We start from the raw sequence: 16,293 nt of genomic DNA, 5'->3' as shown, positions 1-16,293 counted from the left end.
TATTCTTAGAATTGCGAAAGATCTTAAATTTCCAAACAGTTAAAAAGTGTTTATAGTCAAAGTTTTCGCCTCGTGGCGACAAAGACCTACCGCGTCTGTCCCAGTCCGAATGTCGATTATTGTCAAGTTCGCGCGCCTGGCGCTCTCTTCTTGCATCTCGTAAATGAAATAAATTATTTTCTTCAAAGCCCTATGCTATCTGTGATTCTAAGTTTCTTCTGCTGTCTTTTCCTACGATTTCGCCTTCAATTTGTTTGACTTGCTTTCGTAATGCCTCAAATTCCCTTTTAACGCGTTCATTAAATTTTCCCTGATTTTCAACATGTTTATTTATGTTCTGGTACTCTTCTGTTTCTGCTAATGGCAATGGAGCTGTATCATCTGAATCTCTGTCCCCATGTAAACTAAGATCTGTCAGTTTATCTGAAATCTCCTCAACTCTTCCCGATAAGTCACCTATTTTTTCTTTCTGTTTATTTACATCTTCTGTAAGTGTCGCGACTCGGGTTTCAGTATTGACACATTTAGTAGTTAACTGTTCATATTGTTGTGTTAGGTTATTTATTCTGTCATTTGGTACGGATTCCTCGATTCTCTCAAATATTTCTTCCTTATCGTGTGCACGTTGTAAATTTAACTCTGAAAATTTTTGTACTATCACGCGATCTCTTTCTTCCTGTTCTCTATCCTGTTCCATTTGTCTAATTTCTATTGCAATTAATCTATTATTGTGAGAATTCAAAATCGGTTGTACTTCTTCTCTAATTTCTTTCTTTAATTCATCTTTCATGTTTTTGAAACATGTCCCTATTCGTGAGTCTAACCGTGTTTCCATTGTTTCCATCTCTGTTTTAATTGTTCCTATTTGTGAGTCTAACCGTGTTTCCATTGTTCCCATCTCAGTTCTAATTGTTCCTATTTGTGATCTCACTGTTTTTAATTCAGATCTTAACTGTGTTTCCATTGTTCCCATATCAGTTTTAATTGTTCCTATTTGTGATCCCACTGTTTTTAATTCAGAGCCCAAATTTAATATTGCACTCATCAACTGCTCCATATTAACTGGTTCGAAATTCCTTTCACCCGTAACACTTCCCGCAAAACGAACTTCTTTCGTCATAGCAGTAAAGCTCTCTGTGTTCGATACTATTCCAGAATCTTCTGTCGTTAGTCTCGTATTCTGAAAATTTTTTGATTGTGAAAAATTTTGAACTGGTTCCGGACTATTTTCCCGACTTATTAAATTGTTTTCAACTTCATTATTCATCATACTGTTCTCCTGTGTTAGCGAGTTGGCCATGTCAACAATTTCGTCATTCTGACTATCCATCATTTTTGCCTTTTTCATCAATAGCGTAATCATTTACAAAACATATAAAACTCGTCACTATACGAAAATTACACACAATATGACACTTAATCACCAACAATACCATTCACACGAAATGCTTCCCTCAAACACGATTAACGAACAATTGAAATCTTCATAAGTGCGCAAAATTGTCAAACGCATATACAAGACATCAAAAAATAAATTCTGCAAAAATACCATTAGAAGAAAGACAAGACAAGTACAAATGTTCATTACAAAATCTACACATGCAATATAGACTACAATTACTAAACTACAAATTACTACAACAATACTACTGTCTGCTATTTTTACTATCAAAAGAATTCCAAGGGACGATCCTGGCAGGGTCGCCACGTGCATGGGGGCTTAATTGAATATAATGCAAATAATTTTAATTTTTAGTAGCTGTCTGTCCGGTTACGCAGTCTCGTATACGGTTGGCCCTGACGAGTATTAGTACGCAATCTGACTGCATAGAATAACACCAAAGAATGAAAGACAATTTCCGTTAACACAATTAATTAATTAAGTCCCCAGCAACTATAAAAGCTACGAAACAAAAATTACGGAACAACAAAGCACAAGAGTAACTATTCTGTGTGTGGAAGTGTGATTCAACGTACACATCTGGCACGGTTCTTCCTCAATAAGACAAGATATTTTAAATACCATTTGCACTGAATTAATTAAATAAAACTGAAATACTATAATTATTTAGGAAATTAAAAAAAATGTTTTTTACCTTCATATATATTGACTAAAAATACACTCTGATCATTACAACATCTCCATTCGAACAACATCTGCTTTCTAGCCCATCAAAACAACTGCACACGACATGGCCTCAACTAGTACAGCTATCGACATCCTCTCAGCAAAGCACTAACCACCACAATTTCTGAACAAGCACTGCCAGTGGAGGCGGCGGAATAAAACTCTTTGGCGCGATCTCTGGCGCTGTGACTCAGTGTAGCCACCTTTCAACTTCTTGTTGAAAACAATGAAAATAAGCACTACCTGTCTTTGGGCTGTATTCAAAAGAAACGCTAGCACTACTGGCACTACAGCTGACTAAAGGGACCATCTCTGACTGTATTCAAGACAAACACGAAATCTATGGAACACTATTACTAGCACTCGACAATTAAAGCTTCCCATAAGCAAAAACACACGGAAAGAAGTGACAAGTAAGAAAAATACGGTTAATACTTAAATTAACGTAGCTCGCTGCACAGCAGACGTGAAGCAGACGGCAGTTATGACGACATTTCTGTTCTACTCGATGATTTACCGTCTATCACTACGAACTGTGACCTCTCTAGGAGGAAAACACGTATCGAGTCACACAACTAAGACGATACTCCATATGCACGCAATTTGATTAACAGTCGCTTGTGAGAAACGGTACCAAAAGTCTTCTGGAAATCTAAGAATATGGAATCGATCTGAGATCTCTCGTCGACGGCACTCATTATTTCATGGGAATAAAGAGCTAGGGGTGTTGCACAAGAACGGTATATTTTTGAATCTGTTTTGGTTATGTATCAATAAGTCATTTTCTTCAAGGTGATTTATAATGTTTGAGTACAGTATACGCTCCAAAATCCTGCTGCAAATTGATGTCAGTGATATGAGTCTGTAATCCAACGGGATACTCCTATTTCCTTTCTTGAATATTGGTGTGGCCTGTGCAACTTTCCAGTCCTTAGGAACAGACCGCGTCATACGTCTGCAGCAGTAGTGTTATATAATCTACAGACAAAATTTTTATGTCAACAGGTGTTATACCTGTGTAGGGCAATTTCAAAATGACAGTGAATTTCAGTGGAGAACTGTATAGAGTGTTAGATCACTTATGGGTCGTTACCCATGGAGGGTGGATTCAGATGTCAGGACGACAGTAGATTTGTTTAATTAACTTCTTCATTGCTGCCCTCGGATGTAGTACATCAGGAACAGCTTGGTGGAGGCGTGCAGTTGCCTCTCATGTGAAATGTAGGTGTCCGGCATTTCTGACAGTGCAAAGAGCGGGGCCGAGCGTGGTGTCACTGAAACGTCGCTGTCGGCAGCGTCTCCGGCTGCATCCGCGGTGTGAGCGCGGCAGCGCAGCTGACAGTTCCACAGAGGCGGCCGTGACCTCCCTCGAGCGAGCGGGCGGCTCTCTTCTCCAGAGGCGGCTGCTTCTGTGACGCAGGGCAGGCTGCCCTGTCACGTGGTTGGACAGCGGACACCGTACTGCATTCCAGGATGTCGCTCCGGGGGTCACAGATCCATGGTGTCGGGTGTGATACTGAGATGAGGCTATCTTAGTAAGCGAATGGCTGAGTATTTACAAGCTCCAGGCTACATTTCTTTGGGGCTTAAGGCACATACTCTAAACACCGTGGTAGCAAGTGAGGAAAGGCTTCTGTCCTGTCATCATCATTTCATCATCGTCATCATCATTCATTACGTTGGCTAGATGGGACTGTGTAAAAATTGGGACTTTGTATGGACGCTGATGTACGTGCAGTTGACCGCCCCACAAATGAAACATCATCTACAGCACCCAACAGTCTCTTCTTGGCAGCGTCTTTTGGTCATGTTTTGCTTCACAGTGCTTAACACTCTTGCCTTGCCTGAAGCTGGCTCTGTTGTAACTCACTTCTGCTCTGGCATACTTTTTGACCAAATACGGTCTATCCGCTACAAGAGCTGAAATCTTCTATAAAGTAAAACTTTGAACATAGCTGCTAAGGTTCAGTGACCGTGTCAGAATTATATTAGAACAAATAACCCCTCGGTCACAAATATTAAGTCAAAATTGTCCAGGTTTCGAAGCTACTATGAGCGTCTTCTTCAGAATTAGACTAACTGTTCTAAAACATATTAAGTGTATAACACATGAATAAAATTAAAGTTTGTACTGACTGGAAAAAGATGCAGTACTTACAAGTCACATATTAAAAAAGATCTAAGCCGGAAAGGCGACGTCATGAATAGTTGTAGGTAAGATGGCGAGCCGCTAAGGGCTGCTCGTACTTTAGTGAACAAGGGTTGCAACAAGACTGAAGATGACGCTCATAGTAGCGTCGAAACCTGCTCAATTTTGACTTAATATTTGTGACCGAGGGCTTATTTGTTCTAATATCTTCTATAAAGCTTCACGGAATGTCAAGTCAAATGCTTCAGTGAAGTCAATAAATGCAACATAAAGATATCTAGTATGTTCTCTGCATTTTTTCCCAAAGCTGATGAGTAGTGAATATCATACGTATAGTACTTTCTAGAAGCCCTGAATCCATACTCGCTTTCTGGTAGTTGGGGATAGCACGATTGGCGACAATTCGAGTAATTAGCTTTCCCAAGCCAGACAGCAACGATATTATGCAGTAGATATTGCAGCCCGTGCGATATCCTTCCTTAAATACGGTAACCACCAGATAATTTCTGAAACAAGCAGGCCTTTCTTCAGCGTTCCAAATTTTGAGAATGTGTTCTTGAACTATAGTGCGAGTTCCTCACCACTTCCTTTCGCAGCAACCGCTTGTATAAAGTGGTGACTTATGGCCTTGTGCTGCTCTGATTGACAGCATCCTCAACTTCATCCAAAGTCGATCATACGAAAACCGGCTCAGGCCCATCAGTTATATCCCCAGTGTCATGGACAGAATAAACGAAGCTGACTTGACGTTTCTATACTTTTGAAAAGCATTTGGTTCACTGCCACATCGCCATTTTCTACGGAAAAGGCGTTACTGTCGGATATCTAACAAGATCTGCGATTTGATCGTGAAGTCCTGTTAAAGAGGACGCAACATCTTGTCATTCGTGACATATCACTTAAAGCTAACCGTAGTCTTGTAACTTTACTTAAATGACAAAACAGAAATTTTGAAATAAATTTTAAACTGATAAATGGTCACCTTTCAGGCAAAACATTGTGATAACACTGTGATTAATTTATATTAGCATATAAACCTACAGTGGCAACGAGCTTGCCGCAGTGGATACACCGGTTCACGTGAGATCACCGAAATTCAGCGCTGTTGGGGGTGGCCGGCACTTGGATGGATGACCGTCCGGGCCGCCATGCGCTGTTGCCATTTTTCGGGGTGCACTCAGCCTCGTGATGCCAATTGAGGAGCTACTCGACCTAATAGTAGCGGATTCAGTCAAGAATACCATCATAACGACCGGGAGAGCGGTGTGCTGACCCCACGCGCCTCCTATCCGCATCCTCCTCTGAGGATGACACGGCGGTCGGATCGTTCCGGTAGGCCACTCGTGGCCTGAAGACTGAGTGATTTGTTATGTATATCTACAGTAATATATGAATTAAAATGTAGTAACGGCATATCTTAATATATTTGGATGACTGCAAGGAGCTTCAAGAATAGGTGGTTTTTAATATTCAAGTATAATTAGCCAACAAATAGAGCTGCGCGTATGCACTGTAACTTAGGTGTATTTTGTAGGTCGATTTAAGATTTAAGCCTCTTTCCCGGCTTGATAGATCACAAGTGTGCTATATCAATATGTTCGCTTCGGCCTCCTCTACAGCTCTGTGTTACATTGCAAACAGTTATCGTTTTCATCCTTGCATACTAATCGAAATAATACATGGTCCAGCCACATTAATGTGTCCGCCGTCTGAGATGTCAACGTGCGATAACCACTCACAGACTAGCAGAGCAGACTGCACTAGCAGAGGACCACAGACCGTAAGAGATGGGCGACGGCTGCGCAGATGTGTACAGGTGAACTGCTGTGCAACTATATGAGTAATGAGTATAATGGGCAGGGCACTATGAATATAATGCGGGACAATAGGTTGGGAATGTGGGTCTCACGGGAGGCGTGCCAGAGATGTCCCTGCAATCGCAACTCCCCTCTGTGTCCTCGATGGCTCAGATGGACAGAGCGTCTGCCACGTAAGCAGGAGATCCCGGGTTCGAGTCCCGGTCGGGGCGCACATTTTCAACTGTCCTCGTTGACTTAGATGTGCAACTAGTCAGAAACTGACTGTCCAGATGAACCAAGTGGCTACCAATAGCGTCTCCTCCATGACTATTCAACGAACGTTGCTGCGTATGACTTCCTGCAGCACGTGCATGCAACAACCGTCGGAAAGGTCCAGACCCGAAGAGGGAGCGTTATGATCTGGGCAATATTTTCGTGGCATTTCCTCGATGTAGTCGTCAACCTGAAAGGCACAGAAGATCAACACACACATGCATACATCCTTGGGTACCATATCTAGTAAACATGCATTCTAAAATGTATACCTTAAGGGCTATCAGCACTGATTCAGTAGAGACGTGTTTCACACTAGCGCAGATGAACGAGTGCTCATAGCTCCTCAGGTATGCATTTTATAGTCCAGGTTTACTTTTTTTGGTCCATACTACCAGCTCTGAAAGTCGCATGCCTTACATTCTTAAGAACAACAGTACCAACACATGTTAACCACTGTCAAAGGAATCAGAACGATTTTCTGTTGTAACTTCCGTTCATTTCCGAACCAGGCACCCTTATCTCAAATTGATAAATTTATGCGTCTCCATCATTCTTGAAAGTTTGTAACATCATCACTGAATAATATTATATACACATTCATTCACAGACGCTGGCGCCTGCAACTTTGGCACTCTGCAGCGTCGCTGATGAAATTTCCGGACATGGGTTCCTATCGAAAATATTATGTACTCACCCCCTCTAAAAGTCATAGAAATTTGTATCGGGAATTTCCGAACGCCTTGTATACGATAGATTCCACGTATTAAATAACTTTTTTACAACACACAAAGTTGAGTTACGGACAGAATGCAACATTAAAAATCTCCATCATCACTAAAATAGGGTCCCAGTTGTAAGCGTATTGTCATATCGCTGACTTAGTTAAGGAGTATCTTTGCGGGCAGCCGCGTCTGCAGAGTTGAGCATGGGAAACGGAACTGTTATGTTGTGTTGTGGGTAACTCTGCATGCAAGAAGCATTGTTATTATGGAAGTTAAAGTGTTGCTGCAAGTGCTATTAGAGTAAAGTGATAAAATAAGTAAATGATTCAGAGGAAAGTGCGTCAAGAAGTTATTTAAAAATGTGCAGTGCCGCCAATGACATATTTGTGTATCATCTCGTTGCGCGTCACACCGTTCATCAATCATCCGCACCTTTTTCGGGCTCCAAGAATGAACTAATGTGAATGAGTAATACTATTTACCACAAAAGAGAGCGTTTAAGTGCCAGTGTCTTGTAGCGAGCGTGCGAACGTGCCTTCGATCATCGCGTTCCGCATCATCAACAACCAACCGCGCCGCGCCTGTTACTCGCGCGCTCGTACAACTAAGAACTGTGAACTGTAAATTTAACTTCGTGAACAGTGTTAAAATTTATTACTAGTGTCAAGAAGAACTGGTACCAATTATCTGTGTATGCGTGACGAGCGTAAGAACTTTCGTGCGATCATTCGGCTTCCGCATCATCAACAATCACCCGCTTCGTGTCGGTTACGCGTACGCTCGTCCGAATGATATTGTGGACTGTTAATCATGCATTAATTGGCATAACACTTCTGAATTAGAATGTGAACAGTGCAACCTGCGACTTCCTTTTATCGTCTCAGAATATAGTTGATCATACCAGACGTAGAACAGTGTTGTGTTTTGACGTTGAGTGGCTCCCCTAACTCGCTTGCGTATTTCGATATATAATTTCAGACAAGCCAGCTGTGGAGCAGAATGGTACGACCGCCGCGGGATTATCAGGTACGTGGTGTGGATATGGCGCACGGTCAAGGAACGACAACCACTTTAAGGTACCCCACCGTTTTGTACTCCCGGGCGTGTTACAGTTGAACCAAGTGGAGATATTTCGAAATTCATGCCACTTCTAATGGGAAATTTTCATGGGATCTCTACGCGGGTAGACGTAAAGGTTATGCGTGCCTGCAGACGGCAACATAACAATCCCCGCGGCCCTTGGCTATGGGGTACCCAGCACACCCTTCGTCACAGTCGCTCCATCTTCACTGTCGCTGCCGAAACTTTTCTTACAACCTGCTATATTCAAATCGCTGGAATTTTAATAGCAAATCTGAAAGCCCGACAAGTTTTGCGCCCAGTCCCCTTAAATAATGCATAGCTAGGAGAAGCATGCGCGATGTGAATTTGCAGGGAGGTTGAGGGGGAGGGGAAGGAGGGGGGGGGTTAAGCCAAATTGGCGTCGCGGGACCGGGGGGCTTACGCTGCCGCCGTGACAGCTTCTGACACATACTGCAGAATCTGACAGCTGCGTGGCGGCGCGGCGTTCGGTTGCGGCAACCAATTGGCGGAAGGCTTCCCGCTTTGTGACTGTCGCAGGCTGCGGCACCTCGCGGCCGTAATTGCGATCTGCTGCTCTCCGTCCCCTTGTTACGAGCAAAAGATTTCACTGACTGTGGATGTCGATTCTACTGAACACACAGGCATGTGAGCGACAGCTATACCGCTGCCTTCCTAACAACGGTTCAACGGAAATGTAGTCACTTTCGGAAATCTTTTTACATCCTGTACACTATCCGATATAATTCTCAACTGTTTCAAACCGGAGGATTTTTGCTCAGGGCAGCCAAAATTACTTTTGATCCAACATGGCAGACACATTCGGGTACTACACCACTGGTCATTAAAATTACTACACCACGAAGACGAGGCGCTACAGACGCGAAATTTAACCGACCGGAAGAAGATGCTGTGTTATGCAAATGATTAGCCTTTCAGAGCATTCACACAAGGTTGGCGCCTGTGGCGACACCTAAAACGTGCTGACATGAGGAAAGTTTCCAACCGATTTCTGATACAGAAACAGCAGTTGACCGGCGTTGCCTGCTGAAACGTTGTTGTGATACCTCCTGTAGGAAGGAGGAATGCGTACCACCACGTTTCCGACTTTGATAAAGGTCGGATTGTAGCCTATCACGATTGCGGTTTATCGTATCGCGACATTGCTGCTCTCGTTGGTCGAGATCCAATGACTGTTAGCAGAATATCGAATCGGTGGGCTCAGGGGGGTAATACGGAACTGCCTCGAATCACTAGCAGTTGAGATGACAGGCATCTTATCCGCATGGCTGTAACGGATCGTACAGCCACGTCTCGATCCCTGAGTCACCATATGGGGACGTTTGCAAGACAACAACCATCTGCACGGACAGTTCGACAAAGTTTGCAGCAGCATGGACTATCAGCTCGGAGACCACGGCTGCGGTGACCCTTGACACTGCATCACAGGCAGGAGCGCCTGCGATGGTGTACTCAACGACGAACCACGGTGCACGAATGGTAAAACGTCAGTTTTTCGGATGCATCCAGGTTCTGTTTACAGCATCATGATGGTCGCATCCGTATTTAGTGACATCGCGGTGAACGCACATTGGATGCGTGTATTCGTCATCGCCATACGTGCGTATCACCCGGCGTGATGGTATGGGGTGCCATTGGTTACACGTCTCGGTCACCTCTTGTTAGCATTGACGGCACTTTGAACAGTGGACGTTACATTTCAGATGTGTTACGACCCGGCCGGCCGCGGTGGTCTAGCGGTTCTGGCGCTGCAGTCCGGAACCGCGGGACTGCTACGGTCGCAGGTTCGAATCCTGCCTCGGGCATGGGTGTGTGTGATGTCCTTAGGTTAGTTAGGTTTAAGTAGTTCTAAGTTCTAGGGGACTTATGACCTAAGATGTTGAGTCCCATAGTGCTCAGAGCCATTTGAACCATTTTTTGTTACGACCCGTGGCTCTACCCTTCATTCGATCCCAGCGAAACCCTACATTTCAGCAGGATAATGCACGACCGCATGTTGCAGGTCCTGTACGGGCGTTTTCTGGATACAGAAAATGTTCGACTGCTGCCCTGGCCAGCACATTCTCCAGATCTCTCACCAACTGAAAACGTCTGGTCAATGGTGGCCGAGCAAAAGGGTCGTCACAATACGCCAGTCACTACTCTTGATGAACTGTGGTATCGTGTTGAAGCTGCATGGGTAGCTGTACCTGTACACGCCATCCAAGCTCTGTTTGACTTGCCCAGGCGCATCAGGGCCGTTATTACAGCCAGAGGTGGTTGTTCTGGGTACTGATTTCTCAGGATCTATGCACCCAAATTGAATGAAAATGTAATAACATGTTAGTTCTAGTATAATATATTTGTCCAATGAATACCCGTTTATCATCTGCATTTCTCCTTGGCGTAGAAATTTTAATGGCCAGTAGAGTATGCATAAATTGATTGAAAACATCCATCTCTTTCCATGTCGATGTTTTTACTTATTTATTTTATCACCTACCTTCATGTGATTCAAGTTTTTATCTTTGATCTCTCTTTTAGAAACTTTCCCCAGCATTAATAATCCGTTTTTGAAAACAGCCACAAGTCGCAGTTTATATTTTTTGTTGACCGGTTTGTTTCTCTCTTCAAATGAACAAGAGCATCGTCAGAGTACACAATTTAAAGTTGACTGATAGCATTAGAGATTGCTTTTAAAGTTGGCTGACAGCTCTAAAGATTAAACTAGTTGTGCTGTAGTACTGAAACGTACGTTTAAATTACAGTAGTCAACGATACCATCATCCACTACTGTGCTCTAAACGTAAGTTTAAGTACTGTAGAACAGCCAGTTCAGCCTTTAGAGCTGTCTGCGAACTTAACGGCAATCTCTAATGCTGTCAGCCATCTTTAAACTGTGTTTTCTGACGATGCTCTTGCCCATTTGGAGAGTGAAACCGGTCAATAAAAAATACAGAGGTCACTTTGTGGCTGTTTTCAAGTACTTAATTTTAACAGTCGCTACTCCTATGGGCAATACCTGTGCTTCGTTAATAACATTTGTTCGATGGTAGAATTACCTCTTATTCGCAGTGGCACGATTTTTGAAAAACATTCTGAAGCAATTAACGTACCACAGGCAACGAATAATGTGGAAATACATTCTACGGTGGAATTCGTTCTATTTAAAACGCGGTGTTTTATTATCAATACATAATATAGCAAAGTGAAAACCGAAGCTTTAAATTTCACGTTTAAAAAATAGTTTAAGCAGGAGAAATATACAAACACACCGTCGATTGACCATCGCACAGGGTCCCGTATGGACGACATAGTAATACGCATCTCTGGCGTCGAGAAACAACTGAAACAATTGAAACAAATTAGTCACTAAATCCGGATGGAATCCCATTTCAGCTTTACAAAGAGTACTCTACGGCATTGGCCCCCTACTTAACTTGCATTTATCGCGAATCTGCCTCCCAGCCCAAAGTCTCAAGCGGTCAGAAGCAAACGCAAGTCATTCCTACATATATGAACGCTAAAAGAACGGACCTGCGAAATTACAAGCCAATATCCTTAACGTCAGTTAGCTTTAGAATTCATGCACATATTCTGAGTTAAAATATGATAATTTCCTTTGTGATTGAGAATCAGCGTGGTTTTAGAAAGCATCGCTCGTGCGAAACTCAGCTTGTCTTTTTCTCACATGATATACTGCGAACTTTGGTTGAAGGTCAAACAGGCAGATTCCATATTCCTAGATTATCGGAAAGAGTTTGACGCGGTGCCCCATTGCAAGTTCTTAAGGAAGCTGTGAGCATGTGGAATAGGCTCCTATCTATGTGAGTGGCTCGAAGACTTCTTAACTTTTAGAATCCAGTCCATTATCCTCGACGGCGAGTGTTCATCAGAGACAAGGGTGTCGTCAGGGGTGCACCAGGGAAGAGTGACAGGACCATCTGTTGTTCTCTGTATACATAAATGATTTGGCGGGCAAGGTGGGCAGCAATCTGCCCTTGTTTGATGATGACGCTGTGGTGTACAGGAAGATGTCGTTGAGTGTGATGAATGGAAGCTTACCCTAAATGTAGGGAAATTTACGTTAATGTGGATGAGTAGGGTAAAACAACCAGTAATATTCGAATTCAGCGTGAATAGTGTCCCGCTTGATACAGTCACGTCGTTTAATTAACTGGACGTAACGTTGGACAGCGATACCAAATGGAACGAGCATAAGAGGATTCTGGTAGGCAAGGGGAACGGTCGACTTATCGGGAGGATTTTGGGAATGTGTGGTCCATCTGCAAAGGCGACCGCATGTAGGCCGCTAGAGCGACTTATAGTCGAGTATGCTCCGGGAAGCCCACAGGGGTCATTCTAAAGCAGGACATCGACTGAGTTCAGAGGCGGGCTGCCACATTTTGTTACAGGTAGTTTCGAACAACAAGTATTACGTAGACGCTTCGGGAGCTCAAACGGGAATGCCTGGAGGGAAGACACGTTCTTTTCGCAGAACGCTGTTGAGAAAATTTAGATACACCTCACTGGAAACTGGCCGCGGAACGATTCTACTGCTACCAATGTACATTTCGCGTAAGGACTATGAAGGACAAGGGGCATCAGTGCTCATACGGTGCGATATAGATAGTCATTTTCCCCTCGCTCTGCGAATGGAACAGGAAGGGGAATGACTAGTAGTGGTGCAGAGTACACTCCGCCACGCACCGTACCGTGCTTGCGGAGTATCTATGTAGATGTAGAATATAAACGTGGATGCAAGACCTTCGAAAATTTACGTATAACTGAGCCCTGGCCAAATTAGATGCTACATCTGTAATACGTCTCAAAGCCAGTCTTTTGATGTGTTCACTAATGAGTCCCAACTTGATGACCACCGCACAAATCGAGAATGAATACTGGTTGAGAGCACCGAGGGCGTTAACACAATGGACTCGCATTCTGGAGGACGACAGTTCAGATTCCCATCCAGCCATCCATATTCAGGTTTTTCCGTAATTTCCCCAAACCGCATCAGGCAACTGGCGGGATGGTTCTTTTGAAAAGAGTGTGGCGTTCCTGCCACATTTTTCGTCCACATTACATTTTGATTTTACTTCCGCTTGCCATCAGTCGGACAAGAACATTCAGTAGAAGCAAGGCAGGGAGGCAGCACAGTACACTGAATTTTGCGACAAATGGTTTCAGAGCGTGGCAAAGCTCCTGCTAGCGGTGACCTATCATGCTGCAGTACACCATGAACAGCCGGGAATCACATACTGAGCGTATGCGCGAAGCAGTACGATGCTGTTAATTAATATTTATTATCTGAACAATGATACGTCCCTTCAGCCACTCCGTCAACGATAGGTACACATATAGAAGGTTAACAACAATTTCATAAAGTCATTAGCTAAAGTAAAAATGTAAATGAGAAGAAAGTTTTAACTTAGTCTCTATTGGTGGATATCGAGGGGCAAGTCAGAACCGCGCACTGAAAAAGCAGGTGCCAAAATGTTACTGACACTCAGTACGAGTGTTCTAGCGGATACGAACGAGGCAACACCCATCGAGCGGTCAGGAGGAATACAACGCTGACAGACGGCCGGGGTGGCCGAACGGTACTAGGCGCTACAGTTTCGAACCGCGCGACCACTACGGCCGCAGGTTCGAATCCTGCCTCGGGCATGGATGTGTGTGATGTCCTTAGGTTAGTTAGGTTTAAGTAGTTCTATGTTCTAGGAGACTGATGACCTCAGAAGTTAAGTCCCATAGTGCTCAGGGCCGTTTGAACCATTTTGAACAACGCTGACAATTATTCGTCACAATTAACAGCGCCTCGGAAAAGGTTTGTGTGTAACAACTCGGTAGAAGATTTATATAAAGTATGAATGAATGCGACATATGCATTGGACGGTACAGTGTACCGGGTCATGTTGAGCAGTGCGTTGGTGAACTGACGTCTGAGTTTCGGACACCTTGTACGAGTAATACTACGGATCATTACATTCTGCCCTGTTGTGGTGCTCTGAACATAGTGACGTTCTGCGGAATTTGACTTAATGAATGAACATAATCAGCCTCTTAATTGCATTTCCTGATTACCGCTAGAAAGTGAAGTGGCATTCTACGTTTTGATAAATTTATTTCATAGCACTGGATTTTCCCCCGCACTGTCAATTCAGTTCAGCACAGTTTGTTATTTTCACTTCGAATCCTACGCCTATACGGAGAAGAAGACTATCAGAACGACTTCTTATTCTGTGTTACGAGGTAAAGTTCCTTTGGACGTGTGTCCACTGCGGCGACCATCAACTGTATAACGAAGTGGCGACAGTGAAAATTTGTGGAGCACCGGGACTCGAACCCGAATTTCCCGGTTGTCGCGACCGGTCGCCTTATCATTTGGCTGTCCATGCACGAGTCACGGCCATAACCAAACTTCCGTACGTCGTCAACAACCCGTCTACAAATTGTACTCGTAAATCCATTATGTATATTCCCGTACAAGAGAGACATTTTACTTGAAAGTCGCTTGCCCGCTGTCAGCGGATAAATAAAACATTGCGCTGCCTGTATTATTCTGAATTACGATGAAAAGTGCAAAGGAACAGGCACTGCGGAGTCTACAGTTGTTATGAAATACATTAAATGTATTCGCAATTGCGAATATATCAGGTGTAAAATGGAATGACGGATCTGGACTCGAACCCGCGATTTAGAAATAAAATGTCTCACCTATACGGGAATATACTCGATGGAAGTAAGAGTACAGTTTGTATACTCATGGTTTACGACATATGGAAGTTTGGAGGTGACCGCACGTCATGCAGGGATAGTCAAATAGTAAAGCGACCGTTCGCGATAAGTGGGAAATCCGGGTTCGAATCCCAGTCGGTTACGAATTTTCATTGTTGCCACTCCATTCTACAGATGACGGTTGTCCATATTAGCAATTGCGAATATATTTAATGTAATGAGAACGAGATCTACGAGACAGCTTTCGTAGACGCGAGGAAAGCAAACCAAAGTCAATGATGTTAGAAAAGTGAAAAGTTAAAACGTTACAAGAACACGGCCCATTTTCCACCCAGTTCTCTATCACAATGCGACCTTGTGCTCTGTACGTAATGGCTTCGATATCGACGGGACGTTAACTCTAATCTTCCTTCCTTCCGTCGAAGGACGCTGGAGGCACGTTAGTGGTTAGGGACGCTTTTAAGAGGAGCAGAGACGAATGAAGAATCGTTCTAGTGGCGAGACGGACCGCGAATCGGAAATCCACTGACATAAGCGAATTTGGCAAAGGGTTGATTGTTATGGCCAGGTGGCTGGAAAAGAGCAGATGGTCGCTGTAAGAATGCTAATCTCTTGAACAGTGATTGAAGGACGGTGAAACCACCAATGGGGGACAAGGCGTTGGATGTCCACGCCAGCCGGTGGCCATTCTGCAACGTAGGATAGACGGCGATGTATGGCGTATCAGACAGCAGATACAGTGCTGGTCTAGACGCCAAGTGTTTGGGAGCACTCCGTTCAGTGCATGTTGTTGAAAATGGAGCTCTGCGTTCCCTTGTTCATCCAATGACATCGTCCCACAAGGTACGGTGTAAAGTTGTTGCTTTAATTTGCTCTGCAAGTGGTGCTGCTATTCAAGACCATAAAAGTGGGTTAAAAGCTGTGAGCTATCTGAGGAAGTTAACCTTGCATTACTGCGCAACTGTTTCACCAGGTATCCAGTCTAGCTTACCAATTCCCAACCAGACTAACATTAATTATAATCTATTAATAGTCATACGACAACCGGTGATATATATATATATATATATATAAAGAGAATTTAAATAAAAAGAAATAAATCAGTTTATGTTTGGAAATTTATTTTAACATTGATCATTGAAATTTCAGCATATTAAACTTCATAAGTAAACTAGTGCCTTATTTAGGATTGTGAAACTGTGAGATTGTAATCTTACGGAACACATCAGATATGGAGGCAACATTGGGAGACTGCATACAACACTCCATTCATAAAATAACACACGAAGAACGTTGAAACATATGCAAGAGGAAATTAACCGCAACCAACCGATTCAATTTTCACCCAAATAAGTTACGTTCGTAGCGCAATCCTGCCCGTCATGAAATTACCACACA

At 43.5% G+C, this 16,293-nt stretch overlaps 1 non-coding gene across 1 annotated transcript; it reads left to right on the top strand.

Annotated features, from left to right (window-relative positions):
- Window positions 1–6,232: 6,232 nt before the first annotated feature.
- Window positions 6,233–6,306, top strand: Trnat-cgu. The gene has a single exon. It is a non-coding gene; the product is annotated as a tRNA-Thr (tRNA).
- Window positions 6,307–16,293: the final 9,987 nt, after the last annotated feature.

The sequence above is a fragment of the Schistocerca piceifrons genome, chromosome 1 (assembly GCF_021461385.2).
Source record: "Schistocerca piceifrons isolate TAMUIC-IGC-003096 chromosome 1, iqSchPice1.1, whole genome shotgun sequence".
NCBI classification, from domain to species: domain Eukaryota; kingdom Metazoa; phylum Arthropoda; class Insecta; order Orthoptera; family Acrididae; genus Schistocerca; species Schistocerca piceifrons.
The sequence above is the reverse complement of the archived record's forward strand: the minus strand, read 5'-3'. Positions and strand labels throughout refer to the sequence as shown.